The following is a 13,974-nucleotide window of genomic DNA, read 5'->3' as shown; positions in this document are numbered from 1 at the left end:
TGCTTAACATCAAGTAAAGACTCTATTCTTCCACATTCATTATCAAGACATTTCTCCACAACACAAATATCTTCATACTTATCCATTGAATTCGGGGTTGGATTGAAAATATTCAACTTCACCTTCATGTGGCCAAAAGAGATTTTCATTATCCCCGTCCTACAATTGATGTTAGCATTTGCGGTTGCCAAGAAAGGACGGCCAAGGATAATGGGAATTTGGATCTTGGAATTTGGGACCAGTTCCGTGTCAATGACAACAAAATCGACGGGGAAAAAGAACTTATCAATCTTAATCAAAACAACCTCTATGATACCTCTACGCTTTTTGATTGATCAGTCGGCAAGTTGCAAAACTACTGACGTCGGTTTCAAGTCTCCTAAGCCTAATTTGACATATACTGAGTATGGAAGAAGATTAACACTTGCTCCTAAGTCTAAGAGAGCCCGATTGATGATATGGTCACTAATGACACAAGATGTAGTAGGTGAACCGGGGTCTTTGAACTTTGGAAGAGTGTTATGTTGCAAAATAGAGCTCACTTGCTCGGTCAAGACCACTTTCCTAGGTTCTTGGCTTTTGTTCTTCCTCTTTTGGGTGCAAAGATCTTTTAAAAACTTGGCATAAGCCGGAATTTGCTTGATTGCATCCAAAAGCGGAAGGTTAACCTTCACTTGCCTAAACACATCAATGATTTCATTTGTCTTTGTCTTTTGCTTGTTAAGATAAATGGATCATTTTAAGGCATCCGGAAATGGAGCTCTTGGCTCAAAAACTTTTTCAAAATCCTTCTTTGAAATATCATCAACATAAGAATTTTTCAAATCATGCTTTGATTCATCTTTCAAATCATTTTTCAGCACTTTCTCAACATGATGGTCATGTAAATGCAATGAAACAGAAATAAAATGTGAAACGGGACGGGTGTCAACATTAGGTTGCACCGGTTCACTCTCTTCATTGGACACACCTACTTTGTTGTCAATGATTTTCCTACTTCTCAAGGTTGTCACTGCATTGACATGCTCTATTATAGGACTTTCTGATGAGGAATGAGTCTTTACAACACATTGTTGCTTTGGTGGGGAATTCAAAGGCATCTTCCCATTTTCTCTAGCATTTGAAATACTAGCTATTTGCCCTACTTGGGTTTCTAGCTTAGCAAAGGATTGAGAATGAGAATGAAGCAATTGAGTGTTCGCCTCTAGAGTACCTAGAGCGGTCAAAACTTTCTCTTCAAAGGCGGGACTCCTAGAGTTTACTTGAGAATATAATTGGTAAGGGAAATGAGAATTAGAAAATTGATTACCATGCGATTGAAATGGTGATCTAAAACCTTGGGAACCTTGGCTTTGCATCGGATGTGGAACATACTTCCCTTGAAAACCACCTTGGGGAAGGTTTGAGCCTTCCCCTTGGCTTTTCCAAGAAAAGTTCGGATGGTTCCTCCAATTAGGATTGTAATGATTGCCATAGGGATTATTCCGTTGGTTAGCAAAAATAGCATTGGCTTGCTCATGGTTGTCATTTTGCACATGTCCATGGGGACAATTGGAAGTAGAATGCAAGACACTAGAACAAGTCATACATGATTCATTAGATGCACGATGATGAACATGATTAGGGGCAGAAGACATTTGATTCGCCGAGTTTTGGTTAATCAAGAATTGATCAAACCTTTGAGATTAGGATTTCATCTCGGCGGCTATATCATTGGAGTTATCAACTTGATACAAGCTAACATTCTTCCTTCCTCCTAGATTTCTACCATTTTTAGAAGACAGAGATCTATGCATGGAATTTTCACTCATACTTTCATACAATTGCCATACATCATTTTCATGCTTGTCAAGATAAGAACCACCCATTGATGTATCAACCATACCCTTGTGATTATCCGGTAAGATTTCAAAGAAATATTTAACTAGTTGCCACTTAGGTATGTCATGATGAGGGCACTTTCTAAGCAAATCATTAAACATTTCCCATACCTTATGAAACATTTCCCCATCCCCTTGAGAAAATTCACAAATGGAAGTTCTCATGGCATTGGTCTTGGAAACCGGATAGTACTTTTTCAAGAACTCTTGTTGTATTTCTGCCCAAGAAGTTATCAAAAAAGGCCTAAGATTGTTGAACCAATATTTTGCCTTGTCTTTAAGGGTAAAAGGAAAAAATTTAAGCCTTAACACTTCTTCCGGCATGTCCATGTTTTTCACGGTGGAACACACTTTAAGAAACTCATCTAAATACTTATAAGGTTCTTCACTAGGAAGTCCATGGTAGTTTGGAAGCATTTGAATAGTTTGTGATTTAATTTCATAGTGGCGTGCTCTAAATGGAGGTAATTGAATGCAAGTGGGTGCATTATATTCATTAGGCACATAATGGTCTCTTAATACAATAGGAGGATTCACAATTGGTGGTGTTAAACGAACACCTTGATTACCTTGAACTATGGGGGGTTGTGGAGCAAATATTGGCCTAGGCATTCTCAATGGAACTTGGCCTTGTTGTTATGGGTGAATGAATGGTCTAGGCATGCCTAATGGTATTTGAACATTTTCATGATGCACATTAGGGTGGAGGTTGCCTTGTTGGTCTATGTGACCAAGGTCCTTCACATGGTCGTCATTCAAATCCTCTATTGGTGAAATAAAGTGATAAGAACTACCCCTTCCCCTAGGATTACAAATAACCGATTGAAGATGCAAATTAGGAGGGACAAGAGTAGGATTCAATAACCTACGAACATGCATACACTAGAAAAGCAAATAATAAACAAGTAACAATCACTTCGCCCCCGCAACAAATAAATCAACAAATCTCCATATTCAATGATCCCATACTCCCATACTTAACAACATGCAAAGAAAAGTAAATTGCCTCCATGCGGGCTCATAATTTATCTAAAAAATGGAAAACAAACCTTCATGCGGGCTGACGATTTAACTAGAGCTTGAGTTAGAAAGATCTCACAAATGGTCCTTATGCAACTTCAATTCATTTTCAATTTCCAAGCTTTGCTATGCTTTACATTTTTTTATTTTTTTTTTAGATTTTTAGTCATTTTTGTGCTTAGCTTAGCTCCTTGCTTTGAAGTCTCCTTTACCTAACCTCCTTACTCAATTTCACCTAGCCAAATAAAAACAAACACAATAAGTAATCAAAAATAAAATAAAGAAAATACACGATCAAAAGAGTATTAATCCCTAATTGTTTCCAAAACACGGCGTTGCCAATTTAATCCCCAGCAGCGGCGCCAAAAATTTGGTGTGCCGTCGCACCAACGCTTAAAAGATGTTCAAAAGATAGTGAATGTGCAATGTAACCAAGTTTAAAATTTATAAATGCCAGGGTGAGTAGGGATCGTCCCATGGGATTGAAGGGCTACTAGTAATGGAAACAAGGCTTAGGGTTAGTAGGTCAAGTGATCAAAGGTAGGTTATTTGGTTGATTAAATTACAATTAAGATTAAACAAGATCAATGTCAAGCAAGTAATTAAAGGATAGAGAAAACAAGAGAGAGAGATCTTAGAACTTAGAGGTCAGCACTAAGCATCACTTTTCTTTATACTCAATTCACAATTAATGAGGGGAAGGCATATGTTGCAACAATAGTGAGTGTGAGTGGTTATTTTAACAAGCATGGATGACTAATTAAGTATATATTGTCTAAACAACACAATGAAGCACAATACATCAAACTAAGTCATTAATCCTTCTTTAAGCTCACAATCCAAACACATCACAAAATTAGAGAAATATACTACTTGCATTCATAAGTATGAAACATCAAACAACAAGCATGGATTGTCCTTCCATTTAACAACTAAGGTAACTACACTACATCTAAACTAATGACATGAAAATTAAACTAATTAAACTAAGAGAAAGGCACAATCCATCAAGTAATGAGTATGAACCATCAAATAAACCACAAGAGCATTCTATTAAGTACTATGTCTTGACAATATCTAGATCTATAGCATTAATACACATAGACATGTATTAACAACACAAGAAATAGAGATAAACACATGAACATCTATTATAGCATACATAGACATATGAATAGAGTGAAATGGTCACTTAGAATAATTAAACCACATAAATCATTGAATAAACAAGATCTATGTATATAAATATGTCAAAACATGTATTATAACACAAATCCCCTTAAAAATACATGAATCAAGATAAAGAAAGCATGCTTAGGGCTAACTCTAGCCCCAAGAGAATGTCTAGCCACTCATGAATGGTGTCCTCCAACCCTCAAGTGCTATCTCCATAGTAGTAATGCTTTTTTTCTTGAAGTAGATGGAAAACCTCTCAAGAATGTCTCTAGCCTCCTCTCCAAGAATATGTTATACAATATGTAAGTTATGTCAAGTATGCTCTTAAGAATGGATCATATTCCTTATGTAGGTAGGTTAAAATGTCACACCCAATAGTCTGGGCTCGCACATCAATATTCCTCTAATGATTGCACCATGAGCCAACCTTTAATGAGCTAGATTTTGTCTTTTTTCGGGCTTGAGGAAGTTCGATTAATCGAACTGTGGTAAGATCGATCAAACATGGCTAAGATCCATCGAATACTGTAAAGATCGATCATCTATGGCGGGGTCTTTTTGAATAAGGACAAATCTCTGAGATATTTTGAGATATTTTTGGGAAGAAGACAAAAGTGGCTGCTGGAGTAGTACATGTGGATAAGATCGAGTACTTTGATCGATTGAATAGCTATTGAGATCGATCGAAGTTTGTGGAATCTTGTGGATAAGGACAAAAGCTCAGATCCGTCTTGAACTGCTTAGATCAATGAACTTTCGATCGATCGACTATATTCTGAGATCGATCGAACTTGCTAACTTTCCACACTTTGCTTCATTTTGCTTCACTTTGCTCCTTTCTTCCATTCAGCTTGAGATTGCTTCAATTATGCTCTTATTTGGTTGAATTAGCTTATTTTGGGGATAAGCACCTAAAAAGGGCAATAACACGAAATTAGTTCAAAACGGGAAAGTAAGATAGATTAAGGTCCTAGAATACCTAAGCTTAAGGAGTTTAAATGCGCACTTTTCAGCGTTCATCATCCGGTCTTGTGCACACCATGGCATACATCAAACTTCCAATAGTTGAGGCATATGGAATTTTAGCCATGAAGTTTTTCTCATCTTTTGTCTTCGGACACTAATCTTGAGATAATCGGAAGTGACTAGCTAAGGGAGTACTCACCGCCTTAGCATTATTCATGTTGAACCTCTTCAGAACCCATTCAACGTACTCAGCCTGAGACAACTGCAAAGTACCTTTCTGTTTGTCTCTGTTAATCCTCATCCCAAGAATTTGTTTTGCTACACCAATATCCTTTATCTCGAATTCACTAGACAACTGCTTGTTCAATTTGCTGATTTCATCAAAATCAGAACCTGCCACTAACATATCATCAACATAAATTAGAAGGATAATGAAAATTGACTTAAACCTCTTGAAGTAGTAGCAATGGTCATCATTGCACTTGTTATAGCCATGTCGCTTCATAAAACCATCAAACTTCTTGTACCACTACCTCGGGGCTTATTTTAAACCATACAAACTTTTCTCAACTTGCACACTAGTTTCTCTTTCCCTTTGACTAAGAAACCCTCCAGTTGTTGCATGTAATCTCCTCCTCTAGGTCACTATGAAGGAAAGCAGTTTTGACATCTAACTGCTCAAGGTGCAACCCCTCTACTGCAACAATGCTAAAAACTGAACGAATGGTACTCAGTTTCACAATGGGGGGAAAAATGTATGTGTAGTCAATGCCTTGCTTCTGCTGAAAGCCTTTGACCACCAATCTCGTCTTGTATCTCTTGGAACCATCATGTTCCTCTTTTACCCTGTACACCCATTTGTTGTGAAGAGCTTTCTTTCCCATGGGTAACTTGACTAGTTCCCATATTTTGTTGGAGATAAGGAATTTCTTCTCATCTTCCATTGCAAAATCCCACTTGCTAGCATCTTCAACCTGACATGCTTCATTATAGCATTCAGGCTCACCATCATATGTGAGCAACATATAATTTATATACCGTTGATTCGGTACATAAGTACGCGTAGACCTTTTGGGTGCAAGCTTAGGAGTTGGAATCCGTGGTGAACTATGCTCTGTGAGTTCTAGCTAAGAACCCTCATCTGTTTGCTCCGCGACATTACTCTCTGGCTCATTATCCAACTCAACAAACTTAGGCTTACTCTGTACAGGATTAGTTGATTGTGTTGCATCTCTATCCTTATACATAACCTTTTCGTTGAAAACCACATCTCTACTTCTAATGATTTTCTTGTTCTGATTATCCCAGAGTCGATTACCAAACTCATCTTCGCCATACCCAATGAAAATGCATTTTAGTGACTTGAGTTGAGCTTTCCCCTAGCATGGTCACTAATATGTGCATATGCAATACAACTAAAAACTTTCAACCATTAAAGATTTACCTCTTTGCCACTCCATACCTTTTTCGGTATTCGATGCTCCAAAGGCACCCATGGTCCATAATTAATTAGGTAGGATGTTGTATTGACTGCTTCTGCCCAAAACTGGTTGGGTAGACACGAATGTATGTGCATGTTTCTGGCTCTTTCTATCAATGTTCGGTTCATCCGTTCAGCTACCCCATTCTGCTGTGGGGTTCCTTGCACAATCCTCTCTAATCTGATCCCATTATCAAAATAGAACTTCTTGAACCCAGTGTCTTCATACTCACCACAATTGTCTAACCTCAACCTCTTGATCTTCAAACCTGTCTCATTCTCCACCATGGTCTTCCACTTCTTGAACACATCAAATACCTTAGATTTGTGCTTGAAAAAATAAACCCATACCTTCCTCGTGTGGTCATCAATGAAAATTACGAAGTAGGATTTTCCGCTAATGGATGAGACAGTAACTGGCCAGACATCTGTGTGAACTAGCTCAAGTTTTTCCTTTCTTAGATCTCTGTCACTCTTTTTGAAACTAACCTTCTCCTACTTGCCCATTACACAATTCTCACGGAAGTCAATATTAATTGTTCGTATGCCTTGCAGTTACCCCTTTAAGTGCATAATCTTGAGTCGTTCACTTATGTGACCTAGTCTCTAGTGCCAAAGGTTGTGATCTTCTCTATTTTCTGCAACTGCTATAGACCCACAAGCACTGGTAATTATGTAGAAAGTGCCAGATTTCCTATCATGTGCAATGGTCATAGCGCCTTTAGAAACTTTCCACGAGTCTTCATTGAAAGTTGTAACAAAACCCTCATTTAACAATTATCCCACCGAAATCGGATTCTTCCTCAAGTTAGGGATGTGTCTCACATCCTTCAACTTCTAAGCTGACCATTCAACTTGATTTGCACTTCACCCTTGCCAACAACGCTATAAGGCTGATGATCATCACCAAGATACACCTTACCAAGGTTACCCAGTTCATAGCTATTAAATAGCTCTTTGCATGAGGTGCCATGAAACTATTCACAACTTCATCAAACTTCAACTTGGTCTTCCCTACAGAGCTATTGATCACTGTAACTATGCCACTCCAACTCTCAGGTAACTACCCTAAAATTAGCAGTGCTCGGACCTTATCTTTGAAGTCGATATCAATAGACTCTAATTGCCCAACTATCTCGTTGAATGCATTTAGATATTCATTGAACTTACCACCTTCAACCATCTTCATGTTAAACAACTTCTTGATCAAGTGCACCTTGTTCGTTACAGAAGGCTATTCATACATACTAGAAAGGACTGTCATGAGAACTTTGTCATCTTCTCGTTCTTGATGTTGAAGGCAACTGACTTTGACAACGTCAATCTGACGGGGCTAAGAGCCTTCTTATCAAGTAATTTCCATTCTGCACTTTTGTATCCTTTGGCTTGTCTCCTAAATGGTGGTATAGATTTTTTTGAAACAAGAGGTCTTCTATTTGCATCTTCCAGAAATTGAAGTTTATGCCATCAAACTTCTCGATCATAGATGTGGATGTCTTATCTTTTGATGCCATTACTCCCACTCGAATAAACAGATCTGATCGAAAAACTTTCAGAATTTCGTCAAACGCCTTATGTGCCCTAGGTTCTCAACCAAAGGCTCTGATACCAGTTATTGAAGTTGCTACACAATCAACCGAATGCTTTAATACCAGTTATTGTGACGGGAACGCAAAATAAACAACGCTGTTCAAGGAATAATCAAGCAATCACGAAGACTAAAAAAAATCACGCACAAGAACACAATATATACATGGTTCACCCAAATCTTAGAGCTACATCAATGGAGAGCACCAAACAAATTCACTATGAAAAAGATGAAGAATTATAATGGAGAATTTTCTCTCAATCTCTCTCAATTGCTATCTCTTGTGTTGGCACAAATCAATCATATAACACGTATGATGATCCTCTCTTTTTTCTTCTCACTTTTCTCCACACCCTAAAATCTTATTAGAGTTTATATATAGAGAGTCCCAAACTTGTCGTACAAGAACTTGCCTTTTGTAGAGTCCAAAACCAATAATGAATCAAAAATAAATCAAAAAACTGAAGTTACCAAATAACAGACTCCACAAAACCACAAAAGTTAGTACATCTTTTGAAACTTTTTCCTTGATTTGCTTTAAACACTTATCATAAAATTTTCAAAATCATTTTTTTCTTGTTAACCTCATCAACCATTATGTCGCTAATTTATTTTTTATTTTTCCAATTGTTGAGGTCACACTCCTCAACAATAATAATTTAATTTGCATGCGATCTAAAATTTGGAAGAAATGTTAAACAATTCTCCACTAATACAATGACATTAAACAATACAAAACAAAAGAAAATGCTACCTATAGAAGAGTACTGCAAGATGTTAATAACACAAAGCATGACAAATGATAAAAGATTTCTTGATTCTAATTCAAGTGGCCAAAAGATAAAGAAAATCAGTTGTACTAAATTATCAAGGATGAAGCATATCAGTTTTGACCTTTTGTTGAAAATTTTGAATTTATTTTAGTAGTAAAGAAAATATGAGGAAATTTTTTTCTTGTTTCTTTATTCCTTTAATTCCTTCACTATTCTTTTTGTCACTGGATATGCAAATACAACAGAACCTTGAATGGATCAATGGACTTGTTTATTACTTTTTTTACCAAAAAAAAAAAAAGTGGGGTATTTGGAACTTTGCCCTGACTAAATTCCGGAAACATCGTGCAAAGCTCCCCCTCTACACGGATCCAGTAAAGCTCGAACTTTCACCCACGTGTGTAGCTCCAAGAAATTGTTTGAACTCAAGGGGTATCGAACGTTAGACGTAATGCTCCATGAGACATCAGGCTCAAGTGACTTACCATTAGAACCAACCTTTATGATTGTTTCATGACTTTCACGACCTTCTTTTGCTTCAATTTGAACATATTTTCTTTGTAGTTCTCAAGTTTGAATTATTAGATGGTTTATAAGGGGACATGCCGCGTGATTGTTAGGTTAATTGTCTGTTTGGACTATCACCAAGTATGGACGTCCAAACATTATTACTTGGGGCCCTTAAGTATGAACACTATATATACATGGAACAAACAACTTTATATAGCCATCACCAAAAAGTTTACACTTACTTTTAAATTAGTCTAAATGACCAAAACCTAAACATATTTCCATTGGAAAACTGTAAAAGCGAAAATGTTAACAAAAAGGGAAGAGAATGGTCCATTGAACTCATTTTCCGATTAGAGGAACACTGTACTTTCCCATGCTCCACCATGATACTTAGCATTGAAGAAAACTTCAATTCTTTGCATAACAACATTAAATGGGTATGGAAGACTATACTTTAGGTTCAGAGGGGCCAACCAAGGACTCCGATTTGCAATCCAGCTTTAGATAGTATACCCTAAAGTATACAACTGGATATTTAATATTAGATAAATAGGACTGGATTATTAATATTAGATAATAATAATAATATTCATAAGCGGAGCTTTTAATAGGCTACCAATTGAAAAAAAAAAATTTAATAATAATAATAAATTAGTACTACTATTTTTATCAGTCGAGTCCATATGTACGTAATCAATTTTTAGTGCTATTCTTTATCTTCCTATGAGCTCAATTCAGCTCAATCCATAATACTACTCTTCCTCTTCCTATCAGCCCAATCCATATGTGATATGTAATCAATTTTTACTACTCTTCAATTACTTCCTCTCAACACGCGATGGTATTTTTCCTCATAGCGTTTGGTCTGTTTGGGGGTCAAGTAAGAAAATTGTAGAGACTTGAGAGGGGGTCTAATTTCTTATCTTTTTGAACAAATATAGATTAAAAAAAAAAAAATCAATGAAGAGAATACGTAGAAGAAGAAAAATCTCTCTAAGATCAAGAAATTCTATTTACAGTTGATTTTAAATTCCCCTTAAAAACTTGATTTGATATATGAGAACATCATCATTTTTTTGATCAATTTTTAACAAGATTGCAAAGTAGGGGTGTTAAAAATAATAAGAAAATTTGAAGATGAACACAATAATTCTTATGATATATATATATATATATATATATATATATATATATATCATAAGAATTATTGTGTTCATCTTCAAATTTTCTTATTATTTTTAACACCCTTACTTTGCAATCTTGGCTCCGCGCCTGATAATACTTATCTCCAATTCTATGGCTCATGTTAAAATAATATTACCATGACATGTGTCCTTCAAAAAGAAAGAAAAATAAAAATCAGTGCGTATTTTTACTTGAAGGCTTGATGGCCACCTTTTATATATTATATATGATTTTACTTAAAAAATAGAAATATTATTAGTTAAGTTTAAATTTTGTATATAGACAGAAATTTTTAAAATTTATATGTACATAGGTGTATTATGCATGTAAAATGTGTCTAGTTAACTGACAATACAAATAAATAAATACGAAGAAAAAAAAATCTTTATAATTTTACATTTTATATAAATTTCTATTAATTCATATTGTTTCCCTTCCTTTTTCCAAATTTTATTTTTTGGTGACTTTTAATTTCTAATTTTATTTAAATGTGGCATAAGTTGACACGGTATAATTACATAAAAGATATTCGATATGTCTAATACGTCGTGTATCGAATTATTAAGATCATCCGTGATTCTGGGCACACCAAATATATTCCCCTAATTATGAGATTAATCGTCTGACTTTAAGAGATGGCCAACAAAGGAGGTCCATCCCCTTGCACTTTACACGTGGCCTACAAAATTAATGGTTGAACTAACTATGAACATGCATTATTATGGAGCCAACAACTTAGCCATCACCAAAAGGTTATATGAATTTTTAGTCAACATCGCCTAACAAATCTCGTGGCATACAATCGTCGAGAAAAAGCAATACAAGTGGAGAGGAAGAATGGTGTAGTCGACCTCAGTTTGGAATTAAGACTACGTAAAATATTTGTTTTGAAAATTTTTTATTTTTTGTAGGTAAAATAAAATTTTTTTGAATACTTGACAAAAGTTTGAATCGAGATTGAAGACAAATTTATTAAATGAGACATCTAAAATAACTTGTCAAATACGGATGAATTTCTTATTATTAAGTTTTAATATTTCTTTTTATTCGTAAATATTTTACGGCAACAAAACATCAAAAAAATACAAAAAATATTTTACGTTCAAATAAACGGAGTCTAAAATGAAAATAGCTTTCTCATACCTCACCATAAAAATTAAGTAACTTCTTATATTATGTAATGTTTGAACGGAGCCTAAAATGAAAACTGCTTTCATCATAAGATTTAAGTAACTTCTTATATTATGTAAAAATGTGTGTGTGTGTTTGTGTGTGTGTGTGTGTGATGTTGTAGTCCCAATTTTGTTTTGGGCCGAATCCTATTGTGATCCGGTTTCAACCCTAAAAGTGAAAATTTTTATGACCTATTTTTGACTTGCGAGTTGTGAACCCTATTTATAACTCTATTGTAGCCTAATATCTAAGTGTTTAGGGCTTGGAATAGGTAAAGAGAGAATACTGAAAATAGACTAAATGGTAAGAAAGAGAGTAAGAGGTGGATGTAGGGTTTGAAGTAGAAACTTGTAATCTACTAATTTTTGCATAATGAAATCTTTCATCGGATCTTTTTCGTAGACGTAAACACAACTTGTGCTAAACCACTCTTTGTATTCTTTATGCATGGCGTGTTTATTTTTCTATCGTCATTCTTATTTTGTTCTTCGTACAATGCGTTTTCGTACCAATATATATATATATATATATATATATATATATATAGTTGGACTTTTAAAAATATATGGTTCTTGAAACATTTTAAAATATTTTATATATATATATTTGTTTCCTATTTTATAACAAAAACAACAAGTTGTTTAATTGGTTGATGGAGATTAGGAGTTTCCATTGAAAAGGAGTGAGAGTTTCAGGTGAAACTCCAATGAGATTTCTAGTGCGCAGCCAAGTCCGGATTTTGACGAAGTTTTTCGCAGACAAACCCAGATTCCGGTAAGGTACTGACAAGACTCTGACGTCAAACCTGGATTCTAACCATCCAATCCGGATTCCATTGATGATTCTGACAATCAAAATTGAAATTCCGACTATATTTCCAGTAACAAAATTATGGAATTATAGAAATTCCACGTTGGTCAATTTTCTCGATATATACTTATACAAAAATTTTCACTTGCTCCCTGCTGTATAGGAAAATATATGAACACTTAAAGTATTAACCGTCAGATTCTATTGAGTAGTTAAAAATTTAAAATATTATTTCATATCTAACGGTTAAGATTTAATTCGTATACAAATTTTTTGCATACCAGTGAGTAGGTGAACAGTCCTCTATACTTATATATTAATATACTTGTTTAGAATTAAATTATATTCTATTTTGAACGAATGATTAGATGGAGATGAATGCATGGGTTCACAAAGGTTGTCACTTTACGACATACAGATTGTTAAATATGACTTAATTGAATTTCAGAGATAGTATTGTCGTTTTGATATCACCTAGGAGAGATTTCAATTATCTTCAACAAACTATTATGCGACTCTAAACCTAGGTTTGTAATTATTTCAATTTCTTAATTTTTTATTTTGAAACATTACTTTTATGTATTCTGTGATTATCTCTTCTTACAATAATATAATATCATTTTTGTGATCTGGTTCCAACGATATATATATATATATATATTCCACTAAAAAACCTAGGTAAGTTTAGTAGACCTAATTCTCCACGACCTAACTTCTAACTATCCATAAGTTTAGTAGACCTAATTCTCCACGACCTAACCTCTAACTATCCATAAAAATAAATAAATAAAATAAAATAAAATAACTTTATATATATATATATATATATATAGATTGCTATTTCCAAGAAGCAATTTTCTTGGGAGAGCACAGGTCAGTTACAAAAACCGACTTATTGCTATTGATTCTGATATATATAGAGCACAGGTCAGTTACAAAAACCGGCTTATTGCTATATATATCAGAATCAATAGCAATAAGCCGGTTTTTGTAACTGACCTGTGCTCTCCCAAGAAAATTGCTATAATCAATAGCAATAAGCCGGTTTTTGTAACTGAGCTGTGCTCTCCCAAGAAAATTGCTTCTTGGAAATAGCAATCTTCCTTGTGAACATTGGTCTTAATTTCCATTCACACTCAAGAGTGGTCTTTTTAAGTGGCTGTAGTCTACGGCTCAAGAATAAGCTCCAAAATTTTAGGGCTGTGATGGGCCGAACCATCCGTCTCACTTGTGGTCATTTAATTGGGTCAAAAGTCCAAAAGTTGACTGGACATCTTTCTTACTGGGTTGGTCTTGGCCTCTTTCAGAAATTCAATTTTAATTTCATGAATCAAATCCGAATAAGATTCAACGGACATGATTCATACTCCACTCATATAAATCATAAGTTGTGATACAGCGTTTAAAAGT

Source organism: Cornus florida, unplaced genomic scaffold (assembly GCF_030987335.1).
Source record: "Cornus florida cultivar Cherokee Brave unplaced genomic scaffold, ASM3098733v1 CherokeeBrave_3.0.0_Hap2_Chr11, whole genome shotgun sequence".
Taxonomy (NCBI): domain Eukaryota; kingdom Viridiplantae; phylum Streptophyta; class Magnoliopsida; order Cornales; family Cornaceae; genus Cornus; species Cornus florida.
Note: the sequence above shows the minus strand (reverse complement) of the source record.